The sequence below is a fragment of the Loxodonta africana genome, chromosome 22 (assembly GCF_030014295.1).
Source record: "Loxodonta africana isolate mLoxAfr1 chromosome 22, mLoxAfr1.hap2, whole genome shotgun sequence".
NCBI lineage: Eukaryota > Metazoa > Chordata > Mammalia > Proboscidea > Elephantidae > Loxodonta > Loxodonta africana.
The window spans coordinates 1,454,275-1,470,628 of record NC_087363.1 but is presented as its reverse complement, the minus strand read 5'-3'; the positions used below and the strand labels follow the sequence as shown (position 1 = coordinate 1,470,628).

The window sequence follows — 16,354 nt, the reverse complement described above, 5'->3', positions numbered from 1 at the left end:
GTGTTTTGTTATGTTGAACACAGGGCCTCTGTGAGTCAGAACCGACGCCATGGCATCTAACAACCGCCACCACAAGGATGATTGGTGGATGAGGAATGGAACTCCACCTTTATATTGGGTGGCCGGAATAGGCCTCACCGAGCTGATATTTCAATCAAGACATGCTGGAAATGAGAGAATGAACCACACGAATATTAAGGGCAAGAACACCCGAGGCATAGAGAACAACCATCGCAAAGGTATTGAGGCAAGAGCACGCCTGGAGAATTATAGGAACAGCAAATTGGCCAGTGTTGTTGAACCAAGTACAATAAGGAACAGATATTATTAAAAGAAGTCTGAGAGGAAATGGGCTGTGTCATGTAGTGGTCATGCATGCTGTTATAAGGACTTTGGCCTTTATGCAGTAAAATTGGAAGACATCAGGGTCATTACTGGTTCCCGGAATTCTTGTATTTCCTTGTCTTCTTAAACATCTAATCTTGCATAACTTAAAATGGTAACTGTGAAATTAGTTACCGATCTTGAAATATGATATTAAAGAACCTTGTTACTCCTGTATGGCTCGTGGATGAGTAAAAGTTATAGTGATAACTTTCACCTAATTTCCTTTAATAGACGGGAGTTGTCTAGGGGCCTCTATCCCTGTTTGAAGCTGCGTGCTGGAATTTGGTTCCAAGCATATTGCTTAACTCCAGTGTTTATGTAAGTGAACTGGAACATAAACAGAACCAACCTTTTGGAATCAGAAACTCTTGCTTGAGTGGAAGATAGAAATATCCACAATGTTTTAATAAACTGAAAATCTTAAGTCTGAAAAACCAAGGTAAAAATTTCTCTAGAGCTGAAAAACCACATACCATCCTGAATCAAGTAATCATGAAATGATTCTGTAAATAAGCCCTTACAACAGTAAATTCCCTTGAAGATGACCTCAGATAGCACTTAAAGGAAACTGAGGACAAAATAATTATCAGACTCCAGCACATCAAATTTATGAAAGTGCAGATAAAAAACAATGTGAAAAATGTTTTAATCTTTGGAATTTTTATTCTTGAAATAGATAAATGTAGATATAGCTTTCATGAGGTAAGACATTATAAACACAGAACATGATTTTTCACTTAATGTTAGAATCTCAGAGGTGTACTGTTGCTGAAGGGGTAAAAGCCATGGGAGGAGAAGTCCTGAAATAAAGGAGGAAGTTCAGTTATCCAGAGATATCAGAGATGATCTCCGAACTGAAAATAAATGTTGAATACATTGTCTTCACTTAACTCGTTTCATCCTACTGTAGATATCTAAGGCAATCCAGTTTGACTCTAAAAGGATTCAAATTTGAAAAGCCTGAAAAAAAATAATTTTCAGGTAGTTGTTGGGCCTTCAATTTTGGAGAATGATCAAAGTCTGACCCAGAGATATCTGGGGCAGGAAAACATTAAGTCTTAAGGAATTACTGGTAAAGCTGGTTGAATTGTCACAAGCAAAAAGAAGATGTAAGTTGTGATGATACGGAGATATTTTAGGGAGAGGGCTATCAAAAGATTGAATGTGATGCCCAAAGCATGAGAAAGGACTGGATATTTGCTTACCAAACCCATTTCCTCTTCTTCCAGTCAAGCTAGACTACATTTCTTAGACTCCCTGCAGTTAGTCTTGTTTGATTTCCAGCCAATGGAATATGAGGGGGATAGATGTGTGACACCTTCAGGTCTGGCCCATAAAACTTTCAATATGCATTCTAAGCTTTCCTCTTCTGCAGCCTCTCGAAATCTTCAGAATCCAAGATAGCAGCTTCAGGTATCTTGGAGAAGAGAAGCAAAACCTCAGAAACCTCGTGATAATAGTGAAGTCACATTCTGGAAAGAGCCAGGACCCCTGTACCACTACTTAGATGGTGTCTACCCACTGATGTAGAAAAAAATTTGGACTTCGAACAGTGAAGAAATAAACTTCTATCACAGAGGCTGGCAAACTACCATCTGCAAAGCAAGTCTAGCCTATGGCTTATTCTTGTAAAGTTTTATTGGAACAGAGTTACGCCTATTGATTTACATATTGCCTGTGGCTGCTTCCATACTGCAACAGCTGAGTTGACTGTGTGATCAAACTGTATGGTCCACAAAGCCTAAAATAGTTACTACATGGCTGTTGACAGAAAAAAGAAAAAAAAAATTGCTAACATTTGTTCTACTTCATCAAGCCACTGAGATTGTGATGTTTGTGCCTTAACGCATGATGAAAAATTAAATAATGAATGTACTATCTTTCCTATAAACCTGTATTATAGACATGAAAAATATAACCTCAAGAATATTCTCAAATTCAACGGTAAATATGAGCATTGAATAGCATTGTGCCCATATTTGGAAGAGAAATGTAAATGGTATTCTCTAAAGAATGGTACGAGTAGAAAATGAACTCACAATATAATGTTAAATGAAAAGGGAGGACAATAAACCATATAAACTACAATACTTATTGTGTGAACATATGCTCATAAATATATGCACATATACAAAAAAAAAGAAAAACAAAAACAAAAAAACCTGTTGCAGTCAAGTTGATTTCAACTCATAGAGACCCTGTAGCACAGAGTGGAACTGGCCTACAGAGTTTCCAAGAAGTCACTGGTGAATTCGAACTCCCAGTCATCTGGTTAGCAGCCAGGCTCTTAACCACTGCATTACCAGGGCTCCTGTGCCCGTATAAAACTAAAACCAAACCCATTGCCGTTGAGTCGATTCCAATTCATAGCGACCCTATAGGACAGGGTAGAACTGTCACATAGAGTTTCCAAGGAACACCTGGTAGATTCGACTGCCGACCTTTTGGTTAGCAAACATAGCTCTTAACCACTACACCACCAGGGTTTCCTATTCCCATATAGGAGATGGAAAACCAAAAATACAACTAAGATTGGTGGTAGTTATCTCTGGACTGGAAAAAAATAATAATAATTGATAGTAGTTATCTCTGTATTGTTGCACAACAGCTGATTTTTTCTTTCCTTTGTGTTTCTATTATTTGGCTGGTATCAAAAACAAACAGGTACTAATCTGACTTAACTAAAAAAAAAAATAAAATAAACATCTATGGGTTAAACTTGGTGATGAAGTTATTCCTCAATCTTTAGAAGCAATGGTACACAACCGAAAAATCACATGGGAGTATCATGTCATCTAATTGCCCAATTTGTGGCCTCCAATGCAAAACGTCAATGATATTCTCTAGGGTCCATATCCCCACAGCCCTGGTGGCACAGCATGGTGCCAGCATTCAGTTCTTAGGTCTGCCTTTCTCCCTGCTATCTCTGAGTATACTTAATAGATTGAAGGATAGTAGCCCTTTACACAAAATATTGTTTTAAATATACTATAAACTCTTGCTACTTTATTCAGGTTGATACTATTCTCAACAAGATTAGTTGAATTCTCTGCAGGAACTTCCCTGAAGTCCATTAATCGTAACATAGAAGCTTCAATAAATGAATAAGTTAAATACTCCACTTAGGTAAGTTGATTCAATTTTTATTGTATTTCACGTTAGAAGGATAATAATGCATTCCAAGTAAGCTTTGCAGGAGGCAAAAACATGTATAAATCCAGCTGGATGATGTGCACTTTGTTCCTTAATGCAGGTGGTTGAGGGCTTTAGAGGTTGTGTATAGATCGTCCTTCTTTTCCAGTGACGTTCATCCTGGTTTTCTAATTGCACATCCATGGTGTACTCAGCACCCTAATGGACATTTTAGAATCTAGAAAATTATAAAATATGGGCATTGTCCTTAAAAAAAATCAATTTTAGGAAGAATTTGGCAGTAACATACATAATTGGAAACGATACGATACAACATTCAATTCCTGTTATTAAAATTAAAGCTTGTGTCTATAAAGCGGAGAGAAATTTTATAATAAAATGAATAACGTGTTTCCTAGTATTACAGGTTTGTGACAGAAACAATGCCTAATGTTTTCAGTTGTAAGTGGGAAAATAAAGCATTACACAAGAGGGAATAAATTGGATATTTCAGCTTTATATAAATGAGCACGTGCTGTTGAACAGAGCTGGATAAATTATACATTGCTGGAGAAGAATGATTTGGTGGTAACAAAAAAAAAAGTGGTAACAAGTGTGCATGTATAGACCAGGGAAAGCTCTGGAAAAGGTAGGCTGAACAATGTAGATTTCGTGCATTCATTAGTAAGAAACAGTTGGAAAATTAAAAGCCGCTTACTATCAGGATAAAATCACAATGGAAAATTATTCTGGCAATGCTGTGCAGAATATTTTAAAGTGGAGGACTCAGACTGTGAACCCAAATCCAAAAACATTGCTGTGGAGCCAATTCCAACTCATAGTGACCCCACAGGGCAGACAACAACTACCCCATAGGACCCAAGGCTGTAAATCTTTACAGTAACAGACTTCCACATTTTTCTCCTGTGAAGCGGCTGTGATTTCAAACCACTGACTTTCCAGATAGCAGCCAAGTACTTACCCACTGTGACACCAAGGCTCTCTCAGCCTATAAATAAGTGGTCATAATTTACCTAAGTAGCAATCAAGATAGTTTAGAATGGTAGCAGAGAGACTGTTGAGGAATTAGACTTTGGAAGGCATCTTTCTTACAGTAATAAACCTAAGAAGACTAGAGAGTGATAGGAAAGCATAAACAACACTGAGGGAAAAGGAAACCAGGTGGAAATGATGTCCAGACCTTATTGACTCATACACTCATAAATTCGTTTATTGAATAAATATCAGTGAGTATATATTATGTCTTAGTGTCCCATTTGCGATGCAGAAGCAAACAAAACAAACAATAATTCTTGGTCTAGTGACCTTTATTGTGAAACAGAAAATGATAAAATATGTGCTAAAAATAAGTAAAATGCGTACCATGTTACACGTGTTATATTTATGTTGACAGTTGAGTTCTAGGTTCCCATAGTTGAACAGGTGAGCCAGAAAAGATACTGCTGAACCTCATGATGTGTATTTTCTTCAACGCAAACATTTTCACTAAACTCAGGTTCATGGGAAGAGCCAGGATGGCCCTCTCAGAAAGCCAGATGCTTCTGACGATACTGAATATGGTCATTTGAAATATAAAAGGGTCAATTCTATTTTTGTTCTTTCTCTCTCAACTTTCTTCTTTAAATTATTACTCTAAAAAATGAACATTCAGTGTACATCTGGGATATTAGTAAGTCCTAACTTGAAATAATGTAACAGTAGATATTAAGCATTTTTAATAACTGTCTTTGTTGACACTCAGTTTCTCAGTGTTTCTTCATTGTCTTCTATCTAATTCAAGTTTTGTTTTTGAGGATCAACTATCCTATTTTCTCAACAGGAACCAAGAAAACCAGAGTGCTAGAGCCATATTCATGCTCTTGGGCTTCTCAGAATATCCGGAACTCCAGGTGCAACTTTTTTTTTTTTTTCAATTTTTATTGTGCTTTACGTGAAAGTTTACAAATCAAGTCAGTATCTGATACAAAAATTTATATACACCTTGCTATATACTCTTAATTGCTCTCCCTGTAATGAGATAGCAAACTCCTTCCCTCCACTCTCTCTTTTCATGTCCATTCCACCAGCTTCTGCCCCCCTCTCATCTCCCCTCCAGACAGGAGATGCCAACATAATCCCATGTGTCTACTTGATCCAAGAAGCTCCTTCTTCACCAGCGTCTTTTTCTATCCCATTGTCCAGTCCAATCCCTGTCTGAAGAGTTGGCTTTGGGAATGGTTCCTGTCTTGGGCTTACAGAACCTCTGGGGACCATGAAAACCAGGGTCCTTCTAGTCTCAGTCAGACCAGTAAGTCTGGTCTTATTACGAGAATTTGGGGTCTGCACCCCACTACTCTCCTGCTCCTGCAGGGTTTCTCTGTTGTGTTCCCTGTCAGGGCAGTCCTCGGTTGTAGCTGGGAACCATCTAGTTCTTCTGGTCTCAGGCTGATGTAGTCTCTGGTTTATGTGGCCCTTTCTGTCTCTTGGGCTCATAATTACCTTGTGTCTTTGGTGTTCTTCATTCTCCCTTGCTCCAGGTGGGTTGAGACCAATTGATGAATCTTAGATGGCCACTTACTAGAGTTTAAGACCCCAGATGCCACTCTCCAAAGTGGGATGCAGAATGTTTTCTTAATAGATTTTACTATGCCAATTGACTTAGATGTCCCCTGAGACCATGGTCCCCAAATCCCTGTTCCTGCTATGCTGGCCTTCGAAGCATTCAGTTTATTCAGGAAACATCTTTGCTTTTGGTTTAGTCCAGTTATGCTGACCCCTTCTGTACTGTGTGCTGTCTTTCCCTTCACCAGGTGCCCCTCTACATGGTCTTCCTGACCATCTACACAGTCACTGTTGTTGGGAACCTGGGCATGATTGTGATCATCAGGATCAACCCCAAACTCCACACCCCCGTGTACTTTTTCCTCAGCCACTTGTCCTTCATTGATTTCTGTTACTTTTCGGTAGTTACACCCAAACTATTAGAAAACTTGGTTGTGGAAGACAGAACCATCTCCTTCACAGGGTGCATCATGCAATTCTTCTTGGCTTGCATATTTGTGGTGACTGAAACATTCATGTTGGCAGCAATGGCTTATGATTGATTTGTAGCAGTTTTTAACCCTTTGCTCTATAAGGTTGCAATGTCCCCGAAGTTTTGTTTCCTGTTGGTGACTGCCTCATATGCTTGGGGTATAGTCTGTTCCTTGATATTTACCTACTTTCTGTTGACATTATCCTTCTGTGAGACCAACCTCATAAACAACTTTCTCTGTGAACATGCTGCCATTGTTGCTCTGTCCTGCTCTGACCCCTACATTAGTCAGAAGATCATTTTAGTGTCAGCCACATTCAATGAAATAAGCACCCTCATGATCGTTCTTACATTTTATATTTTCATTTTTATCACTATCATGAAGATGCCTTCAACTGGGAGGGGCCACAAAGCCATCTCCACCTGTGCCTACCACCTAACTACCATTACCATCTTCCATGGAACCACCCTTTTTCTCTACTGTGTGCCTAATTCCAAGGGTTCATGGCTCATGGTCAAGGTGGCCTCTGTGTTTTACACAGTAGTCATCCCCATGCTGAACCCCCTGATCTACAACCTCAGGAACAAAGATGTGAAGGAGGCAGTAAGAAAGTTAGTACAAAGTTACCCTGTCACAAACTGCAAAGTCTGTAAAGATTTATTTGTTAATTTTCAGAGAATGTAGATAATTGTCCAAGTATTCTAGCTGATTTATTTATTCACATTCCTTTTCAAATAGCAAAACAGTGCACGTGTCTAATGTAACTCCCCATTTGATTGATCATCCAATACCAATGTTCTTTAAAGCTTAGTAAATTAGTTGAAAAATAATTAGTAACACAGTTATTAAAGCTCAGTCTATTTCAATTAAGGTTTCTGAATCAGAGTTAGGCAAATGAAGATTTCTGAGTTAGTACAAATGGCAATGTGGTTACCCATGTAAATGAAGTCTTTCTGAATATGGGTTTATAGAGATGTCCTGAAAATGAATAGCTTAGCAGGAGAGAGGATATATCATAGCATAATATAGTAAACATAATAAACAAAGGTCTGTTCAAGCCTTAGGCATGAAATATATTGAAAATATGAATTTCATTTCACATTTTAAAGTGCACATAAGACATATCTCTGCCTGAACAGTCCAAAATATGGATTGGTTAAATTTTATTTGGTCATGTAAATTTTATTTTATCTCTGTATACAAAGACAGTAAAACATATTATGATCTGCTAATATCTGAGTTCATCTGATCTAGCCTGATGAATTTGACTCAGGACAACAAGTGTATATGTTCATTGGGCAGCTGTTTCATGTATCTATGATCCTTCTTGGACCACTGGGGTAGCTAGAGTATATTCTTCCAATGTCAGTGCCTGAGTCACAAAAGGAAACATGCATTAACAAAAGCTTTTCAAGCAACTGTTTTTGTTATATTCTATAGTCAATGTGAATCACAGAGCTGAGACCAAAGTCAAAGGTTTGAGGAAGGATATCTGCCTCTTGCAGAGCTTAAAAATTACATGGCAAGGAGCACAGATTCAGAGAGGAATGAAAAATAGCATCCAATATCTCAATCTACTTAAGTTTATGGTAAATATTATCTCATGGAAAATATCCTTCTTTGATATTCCAGATAAATATGACATAACTGTAATTGGTTTGACACAGTCTTTATGAATTAATGGATCATTTGATTCACTTATTGAAATGACTGTCTTTGGTGAGTGATACTGTATCGTGATTGAAGATAAACGATGTCTTGATAAATTTCCAGGTATCATGACCATAATCTATCCGCAAACAGAAATGTTGCTTGCTTTGTCTAAAGCGTGAGCATTTTTTTTTCTACTTAAAAATTTGTATTTTCTCTTTATAGAAATTGTTACTAGCAATAGTGGTTAAGAGCTTGGCTACTAACCAATATATTGACAGTTTGAATCCACCAGCTGCTAGCTTCTTGGAAACTTATGGGGCAGTTCTATTCAGTCCTACTGGATTGATACAAGTCAGAATTGACTCAACAGCAACGGGAAGCAATTTCCGTATTCTATTCTGATTGCTTAGCAATATATAATACTGTTTTCAACATGCTATAATATGTAAATATAGTATTACATTTTTTAGTTAATTTTGAATTGTCATCAGGTGCCATACATACTCAACTAAATGTTCCAGGGGAATATTTTAATACTTTGTCCAGCATTACTATAAGCACCACAGCTCTCTTGATTATAATTTGCATAGAATGTCTTTTTCCATCCTTTCATATTCAACCCCTTTTTTATCTTTGGGTCTAAAGTAAGTATCATAAAGATAGCGTATAGTTGGATCATTTTTTTTCCTTTCTTCTAATCTCTTTCCTTTTGTGTTTATTGATTTTTTTCTAGTGTACCATTTTGATTTCATCTTCACTATTTTTCTGTATTTTTTAAAATTGTTTTATTAGTGATTACCTTAGGGATTAAAATAAATATCCTCAATTTACAGCAATCTAGTTTGAATTCATCCCAATTCAGTTTCACAAACAGAAAACTTTTAAATTAAAATATCATTTTAATAGAAATATCAAAAAAAAAAACAGTCAGTTGTAAAAAACTAAATATAAAGAATAAAATTGCCAACTTTTTTAAGACCTTAGAGTGCAAACTTCAAAATATCACTGAGAAAAATTTAAGACAAACTAAGTGGAGAGATGTAGCATATGCACTGATCAAAATTCAATATTACTAAGATGAAAATTCTCCCCAAATTACTCATTTAATACAACCCCAATCAAAATGAAAGTTATTTGAAACAACTGACATAAACCAAAACCAAACCCAGTGCCATCCAATTGATTCTGACTTATAGTGACCCTGTAGGACACAGTAGAACTATCCCATTGGTTTCAAAGGAGTGCTTGGTGGATGCAAACTGCTGACCTTCTGGTTAGCAGCTGAACTCTTAGCCACTGTGCCACCAGGGTTTGAGCTTTGTTTCGAAATGAAAAATGTCCAAAAAACCCAAAGGTATTTTAAAAAGGAAGAACATAGTTGGAGGATTTGAAGATTTATTGAAAACAACCGTAAACAAGGTTGTGTGGTTTTAGCAAAAAGAGAAAAGTGTAAATAAAATAGAGTTCAGATATAAACCAGTAAATAACTGATTTTTAAAACATGTCCTGAAAAACAAGGTAATTGAATGGAAGAAAATAATCTTGCTCTTTAGTCACTCCATAAAGAAAAAAAATTTGTAAACGTGTTACATACGTCAACAAACATCTGCAGCTACTGGAAGAAAGTATAGAAGACTATCCTTGTGACAACTGATAAATGTGACTTCATCAAAAATAAAAACTTCCTATCACCAAAAGAGATCATTAAGAACAGGAATCAGAAGTCCACAGATTAGAAGTAAATATCTGCAGACTGGGAGTAATATTCACAATACATATGCTGTTAATTACACAGAATATATAAAGGAGCTCATGAAATCATTAATAACAAGACAATCAACCAAATTAAAATTGGTTAATGTATAGTCATTTCACAAGAACTTGGAGACCTTGTGGCACAGCAGTCAAGAGCCTGGCTGCTAACCAAAAGGTCAGCAGTTCAAATCCATCATTATCTGCTCTTTGGAAACCCTATGGGCAGTTCTAGTCTGCCCTATAGGGTGCTATGAATTGAAATCGACCGGACAAGAAAGGATTTTTTTTTTTTAATATAGGCAGAGAATAACTCACAAAAAATGTGCCAACATCATATGTCTTAATGAAAAAGTAAATGGAACATCAATTCACACTTAAGTGAATTGCTAAAATTGCTTAGATGGCACTTCATTTAGCTTCTGTTAAAGGTGAAGAAAAACTTTGGCAATGGATAATGGTGATGGTCGTACAACATGATGAACAAAATTAATGTCACTGAATTTTATATGTAAAAAATGTTGAGTGAGATTGGGATTATAACCCTGGCCTCCCAGAGTTGCTATGGGGAGCAAGGACACTCTCTGAGGAGTCTCTGGCTGGGGTGCAGTGAACAGAAGCCACCATTATCACAAACAACACACTGTGAAGTCTGTGCACACGTCAGAAATAGTTCCCCATGGTCCCTGAGAGTGATAACTTTTCTTACTAACAGGGCTTCAGTCACGTCTGTTCTCAGCTTCTGTTCACCATACTACTCATTCAACAGAAAGTTCTAGAGGCCAGGAGGCTCACTTTTTCTTTTCCTCAGGGCCTGGATACCTGTCTCTTAACAGTAACAGGCCTGGCCTACAGCCTGCCCTATCTCCGTTTTTCCAGCCTTCTAACCAGCCTCATAGAGACAGTTTGTGGAAGAAGTCTCGGTCCCCAGAATGGACCCACTTCCTCATCTGGGCCAGGCTCATGGGTGCACAGGGCATGTTCAACAGATGCCATTTGGTCATGGCAAGGGATGATGAGTTTTCAGCCACCATAAGCGGAAAGGCTTTGAGTCCTCCATCCTCCGTGCTAACTGAGCAGGGATGGATTAACCAGTAATCAAGGTATGTACCACTTTTACATTAAGCAAGGTATGCATGGGCTTACTTGTGTTTACTTACTAATTTGTAGTGAACAATTTCATATGGGTTTCATCACATCCTAGATTATTGCTTATTGGATAATCCTGCCCCGCTGAACTTCGGGTCGTTTTCCCAGTGCCTTTTCCCTGTGTCAACTAGAAAACGGAGCTGGTACCAGTTACTGCCCAGAGACAAAGGTGTGACTGAAACGGGCTGGGTCTATTTCCCACCAACTCACCACAGCTTACTGAAAGTGCATTCCTGTCACAGTCTAAATACACGCACACACATAAAATCATTCAAAATGGTTTAGATAGGAATGCACACATATTTTCTTTATTGTTAAATAAATGTTCCTGAGGGCGTATGATAAAACAGACAGTCTAAACCTTTAGCAAATGGTCCACCAAATCATCTTTCAGATCCCCCTTATTTTTTTTTTCTAGGGGGGGTTATGTTTGTTGGCCAGGGTTCAGTAAATGCCACCACCTACAAAATCAGTGCAATATATAAAAAAAAAAAAAAAACATAAAAAACACTAGAATAAAAAATTGGTCTTTACCTCAAGAAATGTATGGAGCTCTTTCTGGTATTCATGTACAGTCAATGAATTATATGTATAATCAGATGCCTACTGTTGTAAAGTATGTCATCAGATTTTTTTTTCCAGCCAGTCTCAATTATATTAGCTGATAATAAACCAAAAAACAACCAAACCCATTGCCGTTGAGTCAAATTCCAACTCATAGCAACCCTGTAGGACAGAGTAGAACTGCCCCATAGAGATTCCAAGGAGTGATTGGTTGATTCAAACTGCCACATTTTGGTTAGCAGCCTGAGCTCTTAACCGCTACTCCACCATGGCTCCTAGCTGATAATAGGTATCATATAAATAATTGGGTCAAGAGAATAAGTTCTAAAGGTTACCTTAGTAAGAATTAACACATTGGGAAATATAGGGAGTAGAGAAATATATGAAAAAAAAAATGCAAAGCTTTGAACAAATTTTGAAAAAGTGTAAAAGAAGCCTATACTGTATTATTCTATACTTACTGATTGGTCCTGAATAAATAATTTAATGGTTATTTAATATCTTCTTTGAATATTAAGGAAGATTTAACTATCTTTCATATTATGTGTTCAGTGGGCTAATATATGAGCAACACATTTCAGGAAAAAATGATTTATTACATTTTTGAAGAAACAGTAATTCCAATGTTCAGACAAGTAGGTTTTCCTCCAGGTAATTGATACTATGCAACGTTTCATCCCTCAAAAAAAAAAAAAAAATTGGAATGATTACCTCTGAGAAGTTGAATATAAAACATAAGAAAGCTAGTGATTTCACCATGACTTGTATGTAAATACAGCAAAGTCTCAGTTTTGTGATACTTTAATTTTTTCCAAATGCTTTTCCATCCTAGGTAGATATTTGAGGCTTATAATAATCCTGTGAGTTATTAGGATATATTATCATTATTCCCATTTTACTAATCGTGAATGTGATGAGAAAGATAGTGAATTGACTTTCTCAAGATTTTGGTTAAGGGAAGATTAAAAGTCAGATATCTGAACTTTTAAGACATTGACTGTCCCATGACATTCTGATTCCTGCTTTGATAAATTTCAGAAAAGAAAAATGCCACCACCACCACCATCACTACCATAATCTTCATCTTTATCATTACTATCATAACCATTATGAACTGTGTATCAAATTCTCGAAGCATATAAAATATTAAATGAGAAGGGATATACACGTATCTACTTCCATGAACAAAAATGTAAATTGATGAATGTAGAACATCATGTCAGATAATAGAAGATGTAAATGGCTTTATGATACAGAAATACAAACACAAAAAAGGAACTAAAATTGTTTTTACACATGGGTATTGTTGTAACTAAAACTATACAATGACATAAATATCAAAAGAACTGCCAATGGAAGTTTTTAGGGAGAAATGAACTAAATAATCTCTGTACGTGAGTTGTCAATTTGAGAATCTGGAATTGGGGGGTTGGGCATTAATGGTTATGTTGACAAAAGCTCACTTTTCTTGATAATATCAGTTCAAAGGGTTAATTTCAGTTTAGAAAGAGCTAAAGGTGGCAAAGATTAGACACACTAATGTAAACGCAATGGTGTGGACTTAGGGAACCATGAAATAATTGAAATCAATGAATTAATTGCTGATGTCAGATGGATATTGGCTGAACACAGAGGAGACCAGAAAGATATTTACCTGTATTTTGTTCATTATACAGAGGCATTTGAATGTGTGGATCATAACAAATTATGAATTATTTTTCAAAAAATGAGACTTCCAGAGCACTTAATTGTACTCATGTGGAACCTGTACATAGACCAGAAGGCAGTTGTTTGAACAGAACAAGGGGATATTACATGGTTTAAAATCAGGAAATGTGTGTGTCAGGGCTGCATCAGTTCACCATACTTATTCAATCTGTATGCTGAGCAAATAATCCAAGAAAGTGGACAATATGAAGAATAACTGGGCATCAGGTTTGAAGGAAGACTAATTAACAACCTGTGATAAGCAGATGACACTACTTTGCCTGAAGAAAGAGAAGAGGACTTGAAGCACTTACTGATGAAGATCAAAGACCACAGCCTTCAGTATGGATTATGCTACAACATAAAGATAACAAAAATCCTCACAACTGGACCAATAAGCAACATTACAACAAGCAGAAAAAATATTGAAGTTGTCAAGTATGTCATTTTACTTGGATCCACAATCAACATCCATGGAAGCAGCAGTCAATAAATCAAACAATGTATTTCATTGGGCAAATCTACTGCAAAAGACCTGATTAAAAAGTAAAGATGTCCCTTTGAGGACTAAGGTGTGCCTGATCCAAGTCACGGTATTTTCAGTCGTCTCAAGAATGTGAAACCTAGCCAATGGATAATGAAGATAGCAGAAGAATTGATGCCTTTGAATTATGGTGTTGGTGAAGAATATTGGATATACCATAAATACACCAGAAGAATGAACAAATCTGTCTTGGAAGAAGTACAGCCAGAATGCCCCCTAGAAGTGAGGATGGAGAGACTTTGTCTTATGTACTTTGGACATGAGATCAGGAAAGACCATTGCCTGGAGAGGGACATCATGCTTGGTAAAGCAGAGAGTCAACAAGAAAGAAGAAGATTCTCAACTAGAGGAATTGGCATGCAATGACTGCAACAATGGGCTCAAACATAGCGAAGATTGTGAGAATTGTGCAGGATTGGTCAGTGTTTCATTGTGTTGTACGTAGGGTCAGTATGAGTGAGAACCCCACTCAATAGCACCTAACAACAACAATTTTAAAGTCACTGAAAAGTGGGGGCTCATTTTTTATCATACTTTAAGGGTGTTAATCGTGGACAGCATCCTAGAAGTAACACAATTGTGTCAGGAGCAACAATCTATTCGATTTTTACACAATCCATGGATTTTCTGTAACTGAGTAAAGTCAAATAACTGCTTACCGCAGTGCCCATAAAGTTCTAGACTAAATATTAAAGCACTACTGGTATTTCCACAGTCATTATCTGACAAATTGCTTCTAATTAAAATCTGATCATGGAGAATGATAAAAATGCTCTGAGTCTCAAGGACAGTCAGGAACTAGTAGCTAACCATGCAATATTGCTAAGACATGATTTTAATTCTATAAGACTGCACAATGCTTGCTTTCTTTCACGTCATCATTCTACAAAACCGTAACTGTGTTTTATTCACCTTTACAACTCAGTCTGGAACCTAATACATGGAAGATGATCAAGATCCTTGTTGAATAAATCAGTACATTTTCTTACCTGCCACCTACCATGTATCATTCACTCCACAATTGACCTGACACTCGTCCTCAGGAACTGCATCCTCTTTATCGTGTCTGATCTTTTCGTAAGCTCGTCTCTCACCTTACATCCTCACTCTGCATTTATCCCTGCTCTTAAAGCAGGGTAGTCCATTTAAAACAGAAATCTGAAACAAAGGTGTCCAAAGATAGTTGAAAAAACAACGTCAACAAAAAACGGTGTTTTATCTTATAATCATCAAACTCAGAAAAATGCAAAGACTATCTGAAACAGTGGAGCCCTAGTAGCACAGTGGTTAAGAACTCAGCTGCTAACCGAAAGCTTGGCAGTTCAAATCCACCAGCCACTCCTTGGGAACCCCGTGAGGCAGCTCTACTCTGTCCTGTTGGGCCGCGATGAGTTGTAAATCAACACTACAGAAACATTTCTTTTTGTATGTTCATTTTTTATCTGAGACAGTGTTTGAAATTGAAAAAAAATTTCCTTTTTTGTCGTTTTCTGAAAGCGAATGTTCTGCGATGATATTTAAGACATAAAGATTCTATAAAAATAAATTTGATATTGGACAGAAATAGTTCACACTTACTTTTGATTAAGATTAATTTCTTGCTTATCTTTATTGACTGAGTTAAAAGTCAGATAAAAAACGAAAAATATAAGTTTTTATAATGGTTATTGAAACAGAGGTTAGCCACCTTTAACAAATAAAGTTGCTATGAATATTTCTTTAGAGGATTTTGTGTGTACAGGTTTTCATTTCTCTATGGCGAATAGCCACAGTGAGACTACTGGATCATATAGTAAGTATACAATTAACGTTATAGGAAACTACCAACAAATTTTCCAAAATAGAAATTTCCAAAATTGCATTCACACCAGAAATATGAGTGTTCTAATTGCTCTGAATTCTTGCCATCATTTTATGTTATCAGATTTGTTTAAAAATGTTATTCTAATAAAGGTCTAAAAAAAAAAATTGCTGTCAAGTTGATCCAATTTATGGCAACCCCATATATTACAGAGTAGAACTGCCGTTCTAGAGGGTTTTCTTGGCTGTACTTTTTACAGAAGGAGATTGTCAGGCCTTTCTTTCCTGACCCTGATGAGTGGGTTTTGAACCACCAATCTTTGGGCTAGTAGTCAAACACGAATCATTTGCACCACCTAGGGAATCTTAGTAACTGTCTACTGGTATCATTTTATTTTTCATTTTCTATTCCTTAATCAGAATTGATGTGATCACTGTTCATGGCCTTATTTTCCATCTGTATATTTTCTTTGAGAAGTTCCTGTTCAAACATTTTACCAATATTAAAAAATGCTTCTTGTTTTTGTTGTTGATGTTCTTATTATTGAGTTTTGGAAGTTCTGTAAATATATTCTAAGGGACCCTGTTAGCACAAGTGTTAAGTACTTGGCTGCTAACCAAAAGGCCGAGG

The 16,354-nt window shown here is 36.7% G+C and overlaps 1 pseudogene; it reads left to right on the top strand.

Annotated features, from left to right (window-relative positions):
• The first annotated feature begins 49 nt into the window (after positions 1 to 49).
• Positions 50 to 7,207, top strand: LOC100663390 (olfactory receptor 5D13-like; annotated as a pseudogene).
• Positions 7,208 to 16,354: the final 9,147 nt, after the last annotated feature.